The 21,331-nt window shown below is 40.6% G+C and overlaps 1 long non-coding RNA gene across 1 annotated transcript in view; it reads left to right on the forward strand.

Annotated features, from left to right (window-relative positions):
• Positions 1-21,331, forward strand: part of LOC138987345 (uncharacterized) — a 79,343-nt gene that overhangs the window by 39,362 nt on the left and 18,650 nt on the right. The window contains exon 3 of the long non-coding RNA XR_011463870.1: positions 10,439-10,787. This is a non-coding gene — a long non-coding RNA (uncharacterized lncRNA). The remainder of the gene's footprint in view (positions 1-10,438; positions 10,788-21,331) is intronic.

Here is a 21,331-nt window from a genome sequence, read left to right on the forward strand (position 1 = left end):
GAAATTAGATCATTTACCTAATACTCTTCCACCCCCAGATTCTCCTGATGAGCCATGGAGCCAGCACTGTCTGTTCTGGTGGGAAACGTGTATGTCTTCTTTCCATCCCACCTTCATATTCCTCACCTTCAAATTGGTTTTCTTCATTCATCTTGCCCTACCTAGGACACCCCATATGTTCACCTTCATATATCCCTCCCACCCTTTTATACAGTTCCTCCATCCATATGGCTCTGTGCTCATCCTTAGGACTCTGCCTTGGGCATACAAAGGAATTTATTAGCTAAAATCTCACTGCTGTTATGATATTTACTACTATCATGAGAAGAAAAGGCTGGTACCTAGTAAGCTGTCTTTTGACTGTGACATTCTGGGGTCCTCACCCATCTTTATTAGCCAACCCAAAAGACAATCTCCAATGGTGAGTCCTACAGGCCTGGGAGGGATGCTGACTCATAAGAAGCTGGCTGAACCTTGTGGAGCCACCATTACTCATGTCTCCTTCCCATCTGTGCAGTCTTTTTCCAGGAGAAGGAGCATTTTCCAAAATTGTACTGATATAGCCTGAATGCAGCAGAAGTTTTTACACCATTAGTCAGTGAGTTTAGGAGGCTGCTCACATTGCCTGCTTGCATGGGGCAAGCAAGGAAGAATGAATCAGCCTGCTTTGGTTTTTCAGAATGGTTGGATTGGGTCTCAGATCATCAAGTTGTTACAGCACCTTCATTTTGCTTTGGCTCTGCAGTTACTGCTGGGGAACAGTCTGTAACCCAATTACCCTTCTCTCCAGTCCTCTTAAGTCCAATAAGGATAAACATTACTCAATGGCATATTACTTTTAAAAATGGGTTCAAACAGCACAAACTTTAGACTCCATTTCTACTAGCACGACCCATTAGTCACATCTCACTGCTTAGTACTTTGCGTGTGTGCATGCGTGTGCATACTGTCACTTTAGTCGTGTCCGACTCTTTGCAACCCTATGGACCATAACCCACCAGGCTTCTCTTTCCGTGGGATTCTCCAGCAAGAATATTGGAGTGGGTTGCTGTGCCCTCCTCTAGGGGATCTTCCCGACCCAGGGATCAAACTTTCATCTCTTACATCTCCTGCATTGGCAGGCAGGTTCTTTACCACTAGCACCACCCGGGAAGTCCCAGTACTTCATACCTCAAATAATTAAAATCTACTCACTATTTGCTCATCTTAATTCATTTAGGAACCCATCATCCCAAACAAAATTTATCTCAGCTTATGGGTTTTTCCATGAGAGAGCCCTGTATTCTGCCTCTGTCTGTATTCTAGACAGGTAGTTATACAGTGCAGGGTTCCTGTTCTGAAATTTAAATCATCAGAATATACAGGTTTTCTAAAAATGACCCAAACCACTTGAAGAGGAAACAGTAGCCAAGAGCGTGGGGGTGGAAATGGCAAAGATGTTGCTGGTTTGCAGAAATATCAAGACCATCTGCTATGTCAACAACGTTTCTGCCACAGTCAAAACCAGCTGCTAAGAATAAAGGCTGGACAGGATGGCAGACCCCAGGGTGAGAGAAGTTGGCCCTCCTGACAGGGGAAAGCCTGCTTCAGAAGGAGCTTGACGGTTAGGGGAGACAGCCAGTGGGAAGCGGCAGGCCCCAACAAGGTCTGCGTTTGCAAACAAAGCATAGCTCATACCACACTGATGAGGGCCACTCTGTTTTGGACTTGTCTCAAGAATGCCTTAGTCACACATACGGCATCTATAGAAGTGAGGCGCCAAGTTACTCACTGGAACACCTCGTCCACACCTTAACTGGAGACGTTATGGCGCATCAGTAAACGTGCTTCTCTACTCTTCTTGCAGTTGTCCTGGGAGAATACAAGAAAGTAGGAAAAGAAGGCTGGCCATTGTAGGGTGAAAGGTTGTCTTACGGTTATTTTGAGCCATGGTGCATTTGCCTATATGAAGAAGTAGCAGTTCAGGTGACTCACTCGGGGAAGTGAAGAATGCTCTCCACGAAAACATTCCCTAAACTATGTCTGCACAGAAAACATTCTTATCATTTATTTCCTCCTGGTCCCAAATATCCATCCACTTGTCGTCAGAAGCTTGTGATTTGGGTTTAATCTACTGGCTTCATAAAGAATGCCAATCATCAGTTCAAGGTAGACAGAATGTAATGTGATAGAAGTTAAAACAAACATCTGCATTAGATCAGGTGTATTATTGGTGGTGGTTGCTGATTTACAATCTGATAAAGTGGAAAAGACGTGATTCATATGTACTTTGGTTTTGACTCTGTAGAATGCTAGAATTGTTATGATCTTGCCATTTATGGGTCTAATCTTTTACATTATAATAGTAGTTACCCTTATCTTCTTTCAAATCTGGATAAAGACAATAATTAAGAATATACTGTAGAGCCTTTATGTGTGTGTGTATGTGTTCGCAAACACTCCTCTGGCTTTCAAGCAAACTATTGACAAAAGCTGTTTTGTTGTATTGTCCTACGTCAATGATTTCTCAAGAAAATTAAGCAAGTGATAATCTCCATTTAGTACATTTTAGATAATCTCCTAAAAACTGACATGGCTTTTCCTATGTAAACACACAATGGCCTATCCTCCCAATTTGACTTTATTTATACAGGGAATTCTCAGAATCACCACACCAGCTGGTCCCTAAAAAGCTCCCTCAAATAATCTATATGATCACTTTTACTGCAGCCACATTTACTGTAGTCCAAATGTGAATCTTGCAAAGATATTTTTTTCATGGCAGTTCATAAATATTCTATTTCCCTTTTAGCTAGACTTGTCACTAACAAAGCATTTACAGTCAACATTTGCAAGGTGGCTATCAAAACTGAATTCTGTTCCTCTGTACTAAAGACATTTATGTACTTATAAAAAAAACAACTACTCAGATTCATTAAGTACCACTATAAATCTTTCTCCTGAAATGATGATTCTGCTGTCTTCAAGTCTCTGCGGTAGCACAGTGCTCACTTTGCTACAAGAAGACTTTAGCCTGCAGGTAGACTGCTACTGAGATGGCACCGCCTGGTAGATAGAGGGTGAAAAGAATCCACCCACCTCATTCTGCCCCGAGGTCCCAGGCAACCTTGAGCAAGTCATTTGGGCTTTTCTTTGCATTTCAGAGTTTCTTTTCACAATGATGGAAAAATCTTCACATCTTCTGTCTTTGCAGGGACCATTCTAACATGGCCTTCATTTCTTCCCATTATATACATTTTTATTACTGTTTTCCTGTTTAAAATCCCTTATGATATGACCATCCAACATTCCTGGGTATCTATGTGATTATATCAGAGAATCAACTACACCCCAGGGAGTGCTCGTGGTAAAGAATCTGCCTGCCAATGCACGAGACACAGGAGACATGGGTTTGATCCCTGGGTCGGGAAGATCCCCTGGAGGAGGGCGTGACAATCAACTCCAGTATTCTTGCCTGAAGAATCCCATGGACAGAGAAGCCTGGCAGGCTATAGTTAATGGGGTCACAAAGCGTTGGACACGACTGAAGTGACTTAGCATGCATGCATGCCCTCCTCCAGGGGATCTTCCCAATCCAGAGATTAAAACAGTGTCTCTTATGTCTCCTGCATTGGCAGGCAGATTCTGGGCCAATGATTCTCCAGGAAAACCCAAAATGTTATGTTTCAGTTCAGTTGCTCAGTCATGTCTGACTCTTTGTGACCCCATGGACTGCAGTACACCAGGCTTCCCTGTCCATAACCAACTCCTGGAGTTTGCTCAAACTTGTGTCCATTGAGCTGGTGATGCCACCCAACCATCTCACCCTCTGTCGTCCCCTTCTCCTCCTGCCTTCAATCTTTCTCAGCATCAGGGTCTTTTCCAATGAGTCAGTTGTTTGCATCAGGTGGCCAAAGTACTGGAGTTTCAGCTTCAGTCCTTCCAGTGAACACCCAGGACTGATTTCCTTTAGGATGGACTGGTTGGATCTCCTTGCAGTCCAAAGGACTCTCAAGAGTCTTCTCCAACACCACAGTTCACAAGCATCAATTCTTCAGCACTCAGATTTCTTTATAGTTCAACTCTCACCTCCATACATAACTACTGGAAAAACCATAGCTTTGACTAGATGGACCTTTGTTGGCAAAGTAATGTCTCTGCTGTTTAATGTGCTGTCTAGGTTGGTCATAGCTTTTCTTCCAAGGAGCAAGTGTCTTTTAATTTGGTTGCTGCAGTCACCCTATGCAGTGATTTTGGAGCCCCCCAAAATAAATTCTGTCACTGTTTCCATTGTTTCTCCATCTATTTGCCATGAAGTGATGGGACCGGATGCCATGATCTTCGTTTTCTGAATGTTGAGTTTTAAGACAACTTTTTCACTCTCCTCTTTCACTTTCATCAAGAGGCTCTTTATTTCTTCTTTGCTTTCTGCCATAAGGGTGGTGTCATCTGCATAATCTGAGGTAATTCATATTTCTCCTGGCAATCTTGATTCCAGCTTATGCTTCGTCCAGTCCAGTGTTTCTTATGATGTACTCTGCATAGAAATTAAATAAGCAGGGTAATAATATGCAGCCTTGACATACTCCTTTCCCGATTCAGAACCAGTCTGTTGTTCCATGTCCAGTTCTAACTGTTGCTTCTTGATCTGCATACAGATTTCTCACGGGGGTGCTCCCATGGAAATGTTATGTACCACAAACTATATTCTCTTCATGGACTTCTTTTTTTCATATCTGCTCCATGCCCTTTCCCCAGTCTTTGATACAGTCCAAATTTGTTTTTAATATTTCAAAGTTCGTTCCTAAACAAAAGAAAGGGCTACCTATTGCTGAGTTCTGGCATATGGGAGATGATTTATTCATTTAGCAAGCATGCAATCCACAACAGAGTTGAAGGACTGTTGGACAAATACAGGACAAAGGAGAGTTTCAATGGGACAAATTTTGATTCAGCATCAGTGTTTTTCTTCCCATGGAGACTTGCTTACATGTGAGATGTGTAGGATACAGAGCACTGCATTGCTAGAAGAAGGCTATGTGCTGAAAAAGAAAGGTATTCTGGGTACAAATACAAGCTACATACAGCTACCCTAGATGCACAGGCTGAGCCAGCAGAATTACTGGTTTTCCAATACAATTGTCAGAACAGGAATGATAGGATCAAGAGGTGATACCAGTGGGCCCTGTTCAGCTATTGGGAAGGAGGTTCCCAGGCTATGATGTGAAGTCAGATTTCAAGGTTTCAGAACATTAGCCCATCCTCAGCAGCACCCTAAGCAGTGGTTAGAGAACCACACCGCCACCATTGCTCTCAGTCTCAGTAAAACAGAGGGCTTCCCCGGTGGCCCTAGGTAAGGAATCTACCTGCCAATGCAGGAGATGCAAGAGGTACAGGTTCAATCCCTGGGTCAGGAAGATAGCCTGGAGTAGGAAATGGCAACACATCCCAGTATTCTTTCCTGGAAAATTCCATGGACAGAGATGGGGCTACAGTCCATTTCGATTCAGTTCAGTCACTCAGTCGTGTCCAACTCTTTGTAACCCCATGGACTGCAGCATGCCAGGCTTCCCTGTCCATCACCAACTCCCAGAGTCCACCCAAACCCATGTCCATTGAGTCGGTGATGCCATCCAACCATCTCATCCTCTGTTGTCCCCTTCTCCTCCCACCTTCAATCTTTCCCAGCATCAGGGTCTTTTCCAATGAGTCATTTCTTTGCATCAGGTGGCCAAAGTATTGGAGCTTCAGCTTCAGCATCAGTCTTTGCAATGAATATTTAGGACTGATTTCCTTTAGGATTGACTGGTTTGATCTTCTTGCAATCCTAGGGACTCTCAGAGTCTTCTCCAACAGTTCAAAAGCATCAGTTCTTCAGTGCTCAGCTTTCTTTATGGTCCAGCTCTCACATCCATACATGACCACTGGAAAAACCATAGCCTTGACTAGACAGACCTTTGTTGACAAAATAATGTCTCTGCTTTTTAATATACTGTCTAGGTTGGTCATAACTTTCCTTCCAAGGACCAAGCATCTTTTGATTTCATGGTTGCAGTCACCATCTGCAGTGACCATCTGCAGTGGTTCAGTCCATGGGGTCACAAAAAGTCGGACATGACTGAGCACACACAAGATCTGTAAAAAGTGTGCCTAGAATGAGGATAGTATTTGCCCTAACATAGCTGGGTTTTGGTCCTGTCCTGGGTTTAAAAAGAAACTGAGATTCTGGGCAGAATAACTGTGCAGACTACTGAGAAAATAAAAAGAAATAAGAAGCAGAGCCTAACATCCAGAGGGTGACCTTGCACACATAGTCAGATCATGTTATTTTCCTTCTGGACATCAACAATCTCACAGAAAACCAGTTTCAGACAAAGTTACTCTGAGACCAAGACAAGTGAGACAAAACAAGCCTACTTCATAATCTTGTCTAAGCACAGATATAATTGAGGTTACTCTATCACCCATAAGATACCAAACACCTTCTTTCTTTGCCAAAGTGAATGGCTGCCATTTCTTTACTATTCTGCCATCTCTATGGATAAGAGTTCTTGATAACTGATTATAAAATTCGCCCTGCTTTTTGACAGCATCCAATCTAGAGTGAACTCTTACTTTCTTAAATCCTCCTTCAGATCACTCAAAGCCCAGATCCTCTAAGGGGACCTTCCTAATGTCCTCTTACAGAGACAGCCCATGGTTTCCTATGGGGTGTGTTCCCTCTCACCGAAACAAGTAATAAACCCAACTTGTCCAATGACAGCTATGCTCCTGGAGGTCTCTGGCTAGAGGGATTGACACTGCAAATTTGGGTTAAAGACAGAAGCCCAGTTCTAAGGAATCTGCCAACATTTAGAGGATGGACATTGTTAAAGCTGTAACACATTTGGAGTTACACAAGCAACTGAAATTGGCCTCAGGGCCCCGGATCTTGGAACTCATTCTCACCACAGGTGAACTCCAAACCACTCCAGAAAGTAGAGCTCGTGTCACAGTCCTGGCTGGAAGTGGGCTCTTTAGGGTAACAAGAAACACTACTTGGACCTGCAGTAGGGAGTTCAGAAAAGCAGAGAGGGAAGGAAGAGGCACTTAATGAGCTGAGCTGTGTACTCGAAAAGCTGTGAAATGTTGTAGACCAGGGCCATTATAATCAGAACTGTCAAATCCGTCAACCATCCAGAGATACATTGAAGAAAAGCAAAGATAATGATAATTCCATTGCTAGAATCTAGGAAAACCTTTCTTTAAAAGTGTAGCTATGAGGCCATTTATACCGCATCCTTTTAACTTAGTTTGTGCTGCCTTGCTTTCCTCTCTTTCACACACACACACACACACACACACACACACACACACACCTCTCGTTAACAATGTATCTTTATTTTTTTCCATTTCAAGCCTTTTAAACTTATGCCCAAGGCTAAACGTTCTAACTTGTTTTATTCTCTGCTTAAAGCAGTAGCTCTTGACTTTGGCCGCTATACATTAAAATCCCCTGGGAAGCGTCAAAAAAAAAAAAAAAAAAACTTGTATCCAGGACATACCCTAGACTGATTCAGTTAGAATTTATGGAGTAAAACTCTGATATAAGTGTGGAGTTTTGTTTTGTTGGCTTTTTCCTTAGGGACAGTGAAAGTGAAGTCGCTCAGTCATGTCTGACTCTTTGTGACCCCATGGACTGTAGCCTACCAGGCACCTCCATCCATGGTATTTTCCAGGCAAGAATACTGGAGTGGGTTGCCATTTCCTCCTCCAGGAGATCTTCCCAACCCAGGGACTGAACCCGGGGCTCCCGCATTTTAGGCAGACGCTTTACCATCTGAGCCAGCAGGGAAGTACTATGGACAAGTGACTCCAATGTGCCAAGATTGAGACCCAGTCTTGAGAGTTTCTGGTTGACAGTTTCTGTCTTAGTTTCCTAAGAGCTTCATTTTTTAACTGGTGAGTTTCTTTCTGATGAATACACCGTATCTTCAGCCATATTCCTCTAGCACAACTGTTCTTGACCTGCCTACATCCCACCCATGCGGTTAAATTGAGAGTGGAGGCTCAGGCTTCCCAAGTAGTGCTAATGGTAAAGAACCTGCTTGCAAATCAGTGCTGGAGACATAAGAAATGTGGGTTCAATCCCTGGATTGGTAAGATGCCCTGGAGGTGGGCATGGCAACCCACTCCAGTATTCTTGCCTGGAGAATCCCATGGACAGAAAAGCCTGGTGAGACAGAAGAGCCATAAAGTCGCAAAGGATCAAACACGACTGAAGTGACTTAGTACTCAGGTGTGCAGGACAGGCTCAGTCACCTGTATTGATTCTAAAGAATAATGGAAATTTGACAACCATGGAACTTGCACCAGCTGCACAGGTGGAGAGGGGATATTTAAAATGAGTTCACATGAACCACTCAGAATAGGCAATGGCAGTTGTGCTGGGGGGGTGGGGTCTGTGGGAAGAGGGTCAAAAAGATCTCCAAATGTACCAGATATCATCTTAATTGCTGGATGAAGGTGGGGCACAAGGAATCCTAAGAAGGGGTCTGGACAGTAAAAGGTCATTTATGGAAACTGCAAGCGTGACTATCTACTGGTAAAGAAGTATTTTCATGCCTCTGGGGCAGGCTTTCCTGTGAGTACCACCAGAACATCAGCCTCCATGAGCTGCAGCTAAACCAGCACCCATCCCTCTTGTGTAGCAACTAGATATTTGCTATTTGAAATATCATATGCTTAACAGATTCCTGATGAATGAATAAATGAACTTTATCTAATGCAGGAAGTCCTTTCATTCTTTCTCACAATCCTTAAAAATATTGTTTTTCTTTTAGACCATAGCCACCATCTTAGTGTCTTTATAACTGTAAAGAATTTTCATTATTGCCTTTTTCAATATTGAGCATAGTGTGCTCTTAACATGGTTTGGGTATTATAAGGGGCTTCCCAGGTGGCGACAGCAGTAAAGAACCCTCCTGTAAATGCAGGAGACCTAAGAGATGCAGGTTTGATCCCTGGGTCCAGAAGATCCCCTGGAGAAGGAAATGGCAACTCACTCCAGTACTCTTGCCTGGAAAATTCCATGGACAGAGGAGCCTGGTGGGTTACAGTCCAGGGGGCCGCAAAGAGTTGGACAGGACTGAGCGACACAGCACCAAGAGTAAGATGAGATTTCTGAATTCCAGGTGCTTATGGATACCAGGTTGTACTCTGGGGACATTTCATCCATGATCCTACCAGGTCCTATGGAATCATCACCTAGAGGGAGTATCTACAATGACAGCGTCTTAGGTCCCATGGCTGGCTAGTGGGGAAGGACACTAGTGGCTAGGGGTATGTAGATTTTTCTTTTATCCTATTCCTTATAAATAACTTCTATTCATTGACACAAGAGATGAAATTCCTTGATCTATATAAGCTATATGTTGCTTGATATACATTGTTTTAAGAGACACTTCTTGATCCAATTACTTAAAATAACAATGGAAGCCAAAGTCAAAACATTCAACCATTCTAACTCCAGAAGGTCATTCGTTTATGTTATTTTTCACATCTCCCTCTTGAAGAATATTAAAGCAAAGCCACCAGGCAAAAGGTAAAAACTCAAAAATAACTAAATTTTATTCTATAGACAGAGTTCATAGTAGCATGTATTTACACAATGAGCATACATCATTTTAGCATTTTAGAAGTCTTAAAGTGGTTTATTGATTCTAAAAATGTCCTAATTTTAAACATATTTTATTTGTACTTTAAAATATATGGTTTATATATTTGATTTGGTTTAAATATATGACATCCCCACAATGATTCATATGACACACACATTTTAATCAGTTTTCAGAATTAACAATGATTATGATTATACTTGTTACTATGAGATATCCACCCAAAGATGCTCTCATGGGCATACAGAGTCCAAAACAAGTGTGATCCTTGACTAGGACCCTAACTTTAAGGATCACTTTCCTGGTCTTTCTCCAAACAGTGGCTCCATAGATAGAATGATTTTGGTGCAGGGCGTTTTCTCTTTATCTTGGAGTGTTTCTTTGCTCTAGTGGCATTAAAATTTTTTTTACAATTACTTACTATTCAGTACAGATCCATGAAGATAAATACTGGTCTGTCCTATCAATGAGCAAAATAAATTAGTTTTCCACTGCATAGGAATAGTCTGTTTTCATGTTGGTGTCAGGAAATACATTGAATGACAATAATTTAATCATATCACTACAATGTATGCTTGTATGAAGCACTTATTATTCAGGGACTTAACTTGACGGTTGGCATTCTTTATGATAAACCTCTGCATAATACTAGGTTTTGCTCCAATTATTTGAATACCCAATGGAAGCCTGACATTCTATTAAGGTCAATTTTCTGAAAATTAGCTGTGAGTTAAAAATTTTTTTAATGTATTCTATCTTTGTATCTCATTGGGTTTGAATTTTGTGAACACATGTTTCCACAGGACACAGCTGTATGAATTTGCAGCTGGAATGAATTTGCAGCTGGAATAATACATAAGCAGGAAAATATGCTGAGAATTCATATGAAGAGATAAAGCTTTGAAGGAAAGGCCCAGCTAGCACTGAAGCAGTTGAAGTTGAGAAATCGCACTCAAAGAAGAAGAACTGGCTCCCTGCAGGAGAAAAGCCTTTATATGTAAAAAGGATGTAAATAGGATGTAAATCCTATGTAAATAGTATGGAGAGTAAACTCAAGCCCATTCCTGGCCAGCTCCACTGTTGAAAGGATGTGAACTGAGAAAGCAGGATGGAATGAGGCACAGGGACTTGTCTGCAATGTTATCAACAAAAGTGAGTATATATGTACTTGTCTTCAAGGGAGTGGTGGAGCAACTGCTGATCTTCTGCAGAGGTCTGTCCATGTTTTATAAAGATTAGATGTGATGGTATATTCAGAAAAAAAAAAAAATCCCCTCAGCATGGATAGGGAAAAGTTCAATAGTCTGCAGAAAATGTTACAATCTGCTTAGAAGTCCTATTATTACCCATCTACTATCTTCAAATATGTATAACTTCTTTCTTCTAAAGATTTATATATGTATCTTCAAACTCCCCTGTTATACTAATCTCACTGAGCTATGAAATTATGATTCTCAGCAAGATCATCAGAATTCACTGCAGCTTCCCTGCCAAGATCAATACTCTCTTTCACCTGCCATTGACCAGAAGGCTTTCACCCACATGGCTGTGTGAAGCTCTGTCAATTTAATTACCCTCATTTTACCCTCATCTCTTCCAAATTACAGAGACTTCTCTGCTCTCCTTTAAAACACTTCTTATTGTATACTGTGTTTAGTCACTCAGTTGTACCTGACTCTTTGTGACCCCATGGACTGTAGCCCTCCAGGCTCCTCTGTCCTTGGGGATTCTCCAGGCAAAAATACTGGAGTGAGTTTCCATGCCCTCCTTCAGGGGATCTTCCCAACCCAGGGATTGAATCTCCCACATTGCAAGTGGATTCTTTACCGTCTGAGCCACCAGGGAAGCCCATTATTGTATATTATGGTCAACCATTTAGGTGTCTGTTTCTCAACTAAACAACAAGTTCTTCAAGAGCAAATATCAGGTCTTATTTATATCAAAAAGAATCTTGCCAAGGGCCAAACACCTACAATAAGTTGGGTAACTAATTCTTAAGTGGAAAAGCTATTAATATATGAAGTTATTTAATTTTGGGTGCATGCTAATGTTAAAAAAAAAAAAAAAAAAAACCCTGCCTATTTAGTTCTACCTTCAGTTCAGTTCAGTTCAGTCACTCAGTCATGTCTGACTCTTTGTGACCCCATGAATCATAGCACGCCAAGCCTCCCTGTCCATCACCAATTCCCAGAGTTCACCCAAACCCACGTCCATCCAGTTGGTGATGCCATCCAGCCATCTCATCCTCTGTCATCCCCTTTTTCTCCTGCCCCCAATCCCTCCCAGCATCAGAGTCTTTTCCAATGAGTCAACTCTTCGCATCCGGTGGCCAAAGTACTGGAGTTTCAGCTTTAGCATCATTCTTTCCAAAGAACACCCAGCACGGATCTCCTTTAGAATGGACTGGTTGGATCTCCTTGCAGTCCAAGGGACTCTCAAGAGTCTTCTCCAACACCACAGTTCAAAAGCATCAATTCTTCAGTGCTCAGATTTCTTCACAGTCCAACTCTCACATCCATACATGACTACTGGAAAAACCATAGCCTTGACTAGGCAGACCTTTGTTGGCAAAGTAATGTCTCTGCTTTTGAATATGCTATCTCGGTTGGTCATAACTTTCCTTCCAAGGAGTAAGCGTCTTTTAGTTTCATGGCTGCAATCACCATCTGCAGTGATTTTGGAGCCCCAAAAAATAAAGTCTGACACTGTTTCCACTGTTTCCCCATCTATTTCCCATGAAGTGATGGGATCAGATGCCATGATCTTCGTTTTCTGAGTGTTGAGCTCTAAACCAACTTTTTCACTCTCCTCTTTCACTTTCATCAAGAGGCTTTTTAGTTCCTCTACACTTCCTGCCATAAGGGTGGTGTCATCTGCATATCTGAGGTTACTGATATTTCTCCTGGCTACCTTCAAGAAAGTAAATAAATAGGATAAAATTCTATTTTAGAAATTTTAAAAAGAGACTTACAACCAAAAATATTTCATTGCAGAAACACAGATGCAATCACAAACATGTGAATCAATCACTCTAAAAGTGGCTTTAGAAGCCAGGCTTTGACATTATTGGTTAAACTTCATTGGCACCAAGAATAGCATGAGATCAACAGTTGCCAAAAAAGCACAATGTATAATTCATATTTGATTCAGTATTCTTAAAGTCAAAACATTTCTCTTCTAGTTCACCAAACAGATATATGTGCTACATACATATGCTACACACACACATGCTGCTGCTGCTGCTGAATCACTTCAGTCGTGTCCGACTCTGTGCGACCCCGTAGACGGCAGCCCACCAGGCTCCCCCGTCCCTGAGATTCTCCAGGCAAGAACACTGGAGTGGGTTGCCATTTCCTTCTCCAATGCATGAAAGTGAAAAGTGAAAGTGAAGTCGCTCAGTTGTGTCCAACCCTCAGCGACCCCATGGACTGCAGCCTACCAGGCTCCTCCATCCACGGGATCCTAAATCCAAGTCTAGCCTTCACGCTAGTTACAAAAATTAAACCCAACTATCCCAAGTCACTTTGGGAAGAAAACTAATTGACTACATTGGTGAAAAAACTCACCATTTTAATAGCCAACTGAATCTGGTCAATTTGTTAAGAACCAGTGATCAGTTATAGGCATATCTTGGAAATATTGGAGGGTCTATTCCAGATCACTTCAATAAAGCAAATATAGACATAAAGCCAGTCACACAGGTTTTTTCTTTGGTTTCATAGCACATATAACAGTGTGTGTGTGTGTGTGTGCGCACGCACACGCACTCTATATCACAGTCATTTCAGACTCTTTGCAACCCCATGGACTGCAACCTGCCAGAATCCTCTGTCCATGGGATTTCTCAGGCAAGAATACTGGAGTGAGTTGCCATGCCCTCCTCAAGGGGATCTTCCCGACCCAGGGAATGAACCCACGTCTCTTGCATCTCCTGTGACACTGCAGGATTCTTGACTGCTGAGTCACCAGGGAAGCCCTGTTTACATTATACTGGAGTCTACTATAGCATTATGTCTAAAAAATGTACATACCTTAATTTTAAAATATTTTGTTGCTAAAAAATGCTAACCATTATCTGAGCACCAGCCAGTCATCACCTTTTTGCTGGTGAAGGGTTCTGCCTCCATGTTGATGGCTGATGACTGAGCAGGGTGGTGGTTGCTAAAGTTTGGAGTGGTTGTGGCCATTTTTAAAAATAAGACAAATTTGCTGCATTGATGACTCTTCAGGAACAATATCTCTGTAACGTGCAATGCTGTTTGGCAGCATTTTACACACAGAACTTCTTTCAAAATTGAACTAAATCTCTTCAAACCCTGCTGTTGCCTTATCAGTCACATTATGTAATTGTCTAAATCCTTTGTTGTCATTTCAATGAACCAGCAGTAGTTTCCATCTCAAGAAACCATTTTTTTATAAGAAACAACTCTTCATCCATTAAGTTTTATTTTGAGATTGCAGCAATTCAGACACATTTTCCAGTTCTACTGCTAATTCTAATTCTCTTGCTGTTTCCACATCTGCAGTTACTTCCTCCACCAAAGTCTTGAGCCCCTCAAAGTCATCCATGAGGGGGAAATCAACTTCTTCCAAACTCCTCACATTGTTGATATTTTGACCTCTTCACATGAATCACAAAATGTTCTTAATGAAATCTAGAATAGCAAATCCTTCCCAGAAGATTTTAAATTTATTTTTCCCAGATCCACCAAAGCAATCAGTATCTATGGCAACTATAGCCTTATGAGGAGAAGGCAATGGCACCCCACTCCAGTACTCTTGCCTGGAAAATCCCATGGATGGAGGAGCCTGGTAGGCTGCAGTCCATGGAGTCTCGAAGAGTCGGACACGACTAAGCGACCTCAGTTTCACTTCTCACTTTCATGCATTGGAGAAGGAAATGGCAACCCACTCCAGTGTTCTTGCCTGGAGAATCCCAGGGACAGGGGAGCCTGGTGGGCTGCCGTCTATGGGGTCGCACAGAGTCGGACACAACTGAAGCGACTTACCAGAGGCAGCATAGCCTTATGAAATGTAGTTCCATTTTTTATTAGTGACATATAATTGATGTTCAATATTATGCTACTTTCAGATTTATTATGTACTGATTTGACATTTGCATACATTATGAAATGATTATCACAAAACTCTAGTAAACATGTTATCATGCAGAATTATTGTAATATTATTGACCATACATTCCTTATGTTGTATATTATACCCCAATTACTTATTTATTTCATAACTGAAGATCTGTACCATTCACTTATCTTACCCCCCCACCCCCTTCCTCTGGCAACTGCCTGTTTGTTTTTTGTATCTATGAGTCTGTTTTCATTTTGGTTTTTATTTTGCTTTGTAGATTCCACATATAAGTGAGATTATATATGGCATTTGTCTGACATATCATTTAGCATAATAGCTTCTAGATCCATCCATATGATCTAAAAAGGTAAGATTTCACTTTTGGCTTAATAATATTCCACTTATTGGTTGTCCAATAATATATATTATCACATCTTTATCCATTATATACATATATATATATTACATCTTTATCCATTCATAGCATGAGGATGGTATATCCTTCTGTTTGTGTAGCTTGAAAAGATTAGGTATTAACTCCTCTTTAAATGTTTGGTAGAATTCTCTGTAAAGGCATTTGGTCCTCAACTTTTGTTGATGGGAGTTTGGGGGGTTTTTTATTACAAATTCGGCTTCACTTCTAGTGATTAGTCTGTTCAAGTCGTCTGTTTCTTCTAAGTCTTGGTCAGTCAGTCAGTTCAGTTCAGTCTCTCAGTCGTGTCTGACTCTTTGAGACCCCATGAATCACAGCACGCCAGGCCTCCCTGTCCATCACCAACTCCTGGCATTCACCCAAACTCATGTGCATCAAGTTGGTGATGCCATCCAGCCATCTCATCCTCTGTCATCCCTTTCTCCTCCTGCTTCCAGTCCCTCCCAGCATCAAGGTCTTTTCCAATAAGTCAGCTCTTCTCATCAGGTGGCCAAAGTATTGGAGTTTCAGCCTCAGCATCAGTCCTTCCAATGAACACCCAGGACCTATCTCCTTTAGAATGGACTGGTTGGATCTCCGTGCTGTCCAAGGGACTGGCAAGAGTTTTATCCAACACCACAGTTCAAAAGCATCAATTCTTTGGTGCTCAGCTTTCTTCACAGTCCAACTCTCACATCCATACATGACCACTGGAAAAACCATAGCATTGACTAGACAGTCTTGGTAGGCTGTATGTTTCTAAAAATTTGTCCATTTCTTCTAGATTGTCCAATTTTTAGGCATATAATGGCTTGCAGTAATCTCTTATGATCCTTTACATCTCTGTGGTGTTGATTATAATTTCTTTTGTTTCTGATTTATTTCTTTGGTCCCTCCTTTTTTTCTTGACGAACCTGCCTAAAAGTTTATCATTTTGTTTAGCTTTCAAAGAAACTGCTTGTATTGTCATTGATCTTTTCTATTATTTTTTCAGTCTCTCCTTCATTTATTTCTAGTCAGGGCTGTTATTTTCTTCCTCTTACTAATTTTAGGCTTTGTTATCTTTTTTCTAGTCCCTTTAGGTGTAAAAGTCTCTTGCATTGCAGGTGAATTCTTCACCATCTGAGCCACCAGGGAACAAATCTGAAGTGAGTCTCACAGGACAGCATATTTATGGATTGTTTTTCTATACCATCATTCTATGTCTTCTGATTTGAGCATTTATTCTACTTACATTAAAATAATTAATGATTATTAATTACTGCATGTTGTTCATTGTTTCCTGATTGTGTAGTTCTTTTGTTTTTTTCCCTCTTCTTTTGTTCTCTTCCCTTGTGATTTGATGATTTTATTTAGTGTCACATTTGTACAATTTCTCTTTCTATTTTATAGCTCTGTTACAGATTTTTTGATCTGAGGTTAGCATAAGTTTCACATATAGCAGTCTATGTGTATAGCAGTCTATTTTATGTTGAAAATCACTTAAGTTTGAGCACATTCTAAAAACACTACATTTTTCTCCCCCCAACTTTTTGTTTTTGATGCCATATTTTGTATCTTTTTATTTGTGTATTACTTAACTGTTTTAAACATATATTATTTTACCACTTTTGACCTTTAACTTTCGTACCAGCTTTAAAGTGGTTGACCCTTTACCTTCACTATGTGTTTACCTTTACCAGTGAGATATTTTTCTTTCAAAATTTTGTTTCTAGTTATATCTTTTTCTTTTCCACTAAAAGAAATCCCTTTAATATTTCTTGCTTGACCAATTTAGTAGTGATGAACTCCTTTAGTTTTTGCTTGTCTGAGAAACATTTTATTTTTCCTTCAGTTTGAAATGATAACCTTGCTGGGTATTCTTGGCTGTAATTTTTTTTCCTTTTAACACATTTAGTGTATTGAGTCAATCTTTTCTGTCCTGTACACTTTGTGCTGAGAAATTAGCTAATACTTTTATAAAGGTTCCCTTGTACACAGTATCTCTTTTCCTCTTATCGTTTAAGATTCTCTCTAACTTTTCACACTTTAATTAGGTGTCTTGATGTGGATCTTTTGGAGTTCATGTTGTCTGTAACTCTCTGCACTTTCTGGACTTCTACGTCTGTTTTCTTCACCAAGTTAGGAAAGTTTTCAGCCACTATTTCTTCAAATAGATTTTCCGTCCTTTTCTCTCTCTCTTCTCCTTCTGAGACCCCTATAATGAAAATGTTAGCATGCTTAATTTACCAGAGGTCTTTTAAAGTACGTTTATTTTTTTTTCCCCCTTGTTGCTCTTCCATTTAGGTGATTTCTACTACCCTGTCTTCCAATGCGCTGATCTGTTCTTCTGCATCCTCTAATCTCCTGGAGATGACCTCCAGTGTGTTTTTCATTTCAATTATTGTATTCTTCAGTTCTGATTGATTTCCCCACCCCCTCATCTCTTTGTTGAAGTTCTCACTGAGTATGTTCTTTCTTCTCCTGAGTACAATGATCTTTATGACCATCACTTGGAACTCTTTGTCTGGTAAATTGCCTATCTCTGTTTTGTTTAGTTCTTTCTGGGGTTTTGTCTTGGTTTTTTGTTTAGAAGGTGTTCCTCTGTCTTCTCATTTTGCTGACACATTGTGCTTGTTTCATGTATTAGATATATCAGCTTCATCTCCCAGTGTTGAAAGAGTGGCCTTATGTAGATGGTGTTCTGTGGGGCCCAGGAGTGTAAATGCTTGGTCATGAGAGCTCGGTGCTCCAGGTGTATCCCCCGTGTGGGCTGTCATGCACCCTCCTGTTGTGTTTGGGTTCTGATAGCTGTGGGCTTGCAGGTTTGAGGGCTTGGCCCCCAGAAGCAGAAGTAGCTTTGGGGAGGTATCAGTATGAGCAGGGGCTTCCCATCAGGTGCAACACTATGAAATGGGTGGAGCTTAATTTAATTTAAAAATGGCATACTTAAGTTACAAATAGAAATATACAGTACTCTTTATGAATATTACTATTTTAAAAGATACATTTATAAAATGTAACTGTTTATGGAGATGACCCAGTTAAATATATTCTCCTATAAGGTAGGCTGCAGTCCATGGAGTTGCTAAGAGTCAGGCACGACTGAGCGACTTCACTTTCACTTTTCACTTTCATGCATTGGAAAAGGCAACGGCAACCCACTCAAGTGTTCTTGCCTGAAGAATCCCAGGGACGGGGGAGCCTGGTTGGGCTGCCGTCTATGGGGTCGCACAGAGTCAGACACAACTGAGGCAACTTAGCAGCAGCAGCAGCAGCAAAGCCCAGCTAGATATTCTAAGTATGACATATGCTAAAATGCTCATGTATGTTTAATACAAAAATAAGCTTGACCAATGCAAAAAAACTGAAACCAAGAATATAACTATTCATAACCTAGAAGAGGGTCACTTCAGGCTGACAGATTTTATATAAAAGCAGATATTTTAAGGCACATATCATGAGACTTTGAAATACATTATAAGAGAAAATTAAATTCTTTCCAAGAGTTAAGGGTGTTCTCAGTCAGGTACAAGATAGCTTTCCCTATTTTCAAAGAATTACTAATATGTATCTGCATTTGGGTCCACATGTAGAACTTTCATGTTGAATGTATTTTTCTTTTATAGTCCACTTAGCAAAACTTGAACTGGGGGTGGTGCCACCTCCTGACTTGTTTTTCTCTTCCATAGCTCTTGCTAGAAAGAATCATTGAGGCAGTAGAAAGCTTTTGTCTTGGTATTTGGGCTCCTTCATATGATTATGACCAATTCCATTGCTTTTGGACTGATATTCTTGCTTCTCTTTTTTTAAAGGAATAATTATGTTCAATGCATTCTTTTGGGAGAGACTTTCCCTCCCCAGAACACTTCATTTCCAACAACTTTCCTGGGAGCTTGAGAATTCATAAGAAGTCCGCTTTCTTAGTAGCCTAATCACAGCCTGGAAAGAAATATGCTAATGTTTTCACAATTCTTCATCAGTTCCACACATCAGTATACAGACTGATTTTTAGGATGAAAATCACATCACCCACCAAATGGAGTTGGAAATGGGGTTAGGAAAACAAGTAGGTTTTTCTTCACTCTTTAATGTCTTCACTGGTATGATCCAGCCAAATAAAAAAGAAGATGTAGAGAAACATTAAATGTCTCTTTATACTTAGCAAATACTCCTGGCTTGAAACAATTCTAGTATTCACACTTTAGAATTTTTGTTAATAATTAATAGTATTATATCTTGCATTTACCAAGTACATTGTATTATTTCAATTTAATATCTTGATAGATTCTCTCTACAACCTACTGAAAAAACTAAGTGAAATATTTCTATTTATGTTTATAAATTAGAAGTTGAAACAACAATTTGAGTTCATTCAAGTTCTTATTAGAATAGAACTAGAATCTGAGCCATGATTCTTGAAATATTTATTCTACACTACAAAGATTCATTGTTATTTGGACAAATATTCAAATATTCAACTTACATTAACTTATCATCTCCAGAGAAAACCAAAGAATATGCAGCAGCTGTAAACAAAGAGTATTTTGAAAATGTGCATGTTCATATACTTATTCTTCTGTGATACGTTTAAAGTCTTGGAGATTCATTTTTCTCTTATGACATAAAACCCACCAACAAGCCATATAGATGGTAAACACACATTTTTTTGAAGATTGCACAAGGCTTCATGAAAATATTATCATACATAATACTTCAGTTCAGTCGCTCAGTTGTGTCCGACTCTTTGCGACCACATGGACTGCAGCATGCCAGGCCTCCCTGTCCATCACCAACTCTTGGAGTCCACCCAAACCCATGTCCATCGAGTTGGTGATGCCATCCAATTATCTCATCCTCTGTCGTCCCCTTCTCCTCTTGCCCTCAATATGTCCCAGCATCAGGGTCTTTTCAAATGAGTCAGCTCTTCGTGTCAGGTGGCCAAAGTATTGGAGTTTGAGCTTCAACAACAGTCCTTCCAATGAACACCCAGGACTGATTTCCTTTAGGATGGACTGGCTGGATCTCCTTGTAATCCAAGGGACTCTCAAGAGTCTTCTCCAACACCACAGTTCAAATGAATCAATTCTTCGGCACTCAGTTTTCTTCACAGTCCAACTCTCACATCATACATGATCACTGGAAAAACCATAGCCTTGACTAGATGGACCTTTGTTGACAAAGTAATGTCTCTGCTTTTTAATATGCTGTCTAGGTTGGTCATAACTTTCCTTTCAAGGAGCAAGCGTCTTTTAATTTCGTGGCTGCAATCACCATCTGCAGTGATTTTGGAGCCCCCCAAAAGAAAGTCTGACACTGTTTCCCCATCTATTTGCCATGAAGTGATGGGACCGGATGTCATGATCTTAGTTTTCTGAATGTTGAGCTTTAAGCCAACTTTTTCACTTTCATCAGAGGCTCTTTAGTTCTTCACTTTCTGCCATAAGGTTGGTGTCATCTGCATATCTGAGGTTAGTCATATTTCTCCTGGCAGTCTTGATTCCAGCTTGTGCTTCTTCCAGCCCAGCGTTTCTCATTATATACTCTGCATATAAGTTAAATAAGCAGGGTGACAATATACAGCCTTGATGTACTCCTTTTCCTATTTGGAACCAGTGTGTTGTTCCATGTCCGGTTCTAACTGTTGCTTCCTGACCTGCATACAGGTTTCTCAAGAGGCAGGTCAGGTGGTCTGGTATTCCCATCTCTTTCAGAATTTTCCACAGTTTATTGTGATCCACACAGTCAAAGGCTTTGGCATAGTCAATAAAGCAGAAATAGATGTTTTTCTGGAACTCTCTTGCTTTTTCCATGATCCAGCGGATGTTGGCAATTTGATCTCTGATTCCTCTGCCTTTTCTAAAACCAGCTTGAACATCTGGAAGTTCACGGTTCACATACTGCTGAAGCCTGACTTGGAGGATTTTAAGCATCATTTTACCAGCTTGTGAGATGAGTGCAATTGTGTGGTAGTTTGAGCATTCTTTGGCATTGTCTTTCTTTGAGATTGGAATGAAAACTGACCTTTTCCAGTCCTGTGGCCACTGCTGAGTTTTCCAAATTTGCTGGCATATTGAGTGCAGCACTTTCACAGCATCATCTTCCAGGATTTGAAATAGCTCAACTGGAATTCCATCACCTCCACTAGCTTTGTTCATAGTGATGCTTTCTAAGGCCACTTGACTTCACATTCCAGGATGTCTGGCTCTAGGTGAGTGAT

This window comes from Bos mutus, chromosome 1 (assembly GCF_027580195.1).
Source record: "Bos mutus isolate GX-2022 chromosome 1, NWIPB_WYAK_1.1, whole genome shotgun sequence".
Classification (NCBI taxonomy): domain Eukaryota; kingdom Metazoa; phylum Chordata; class Mammalia; order Artiodactyla; family Bovidae; genus Bos; species Bos mutus.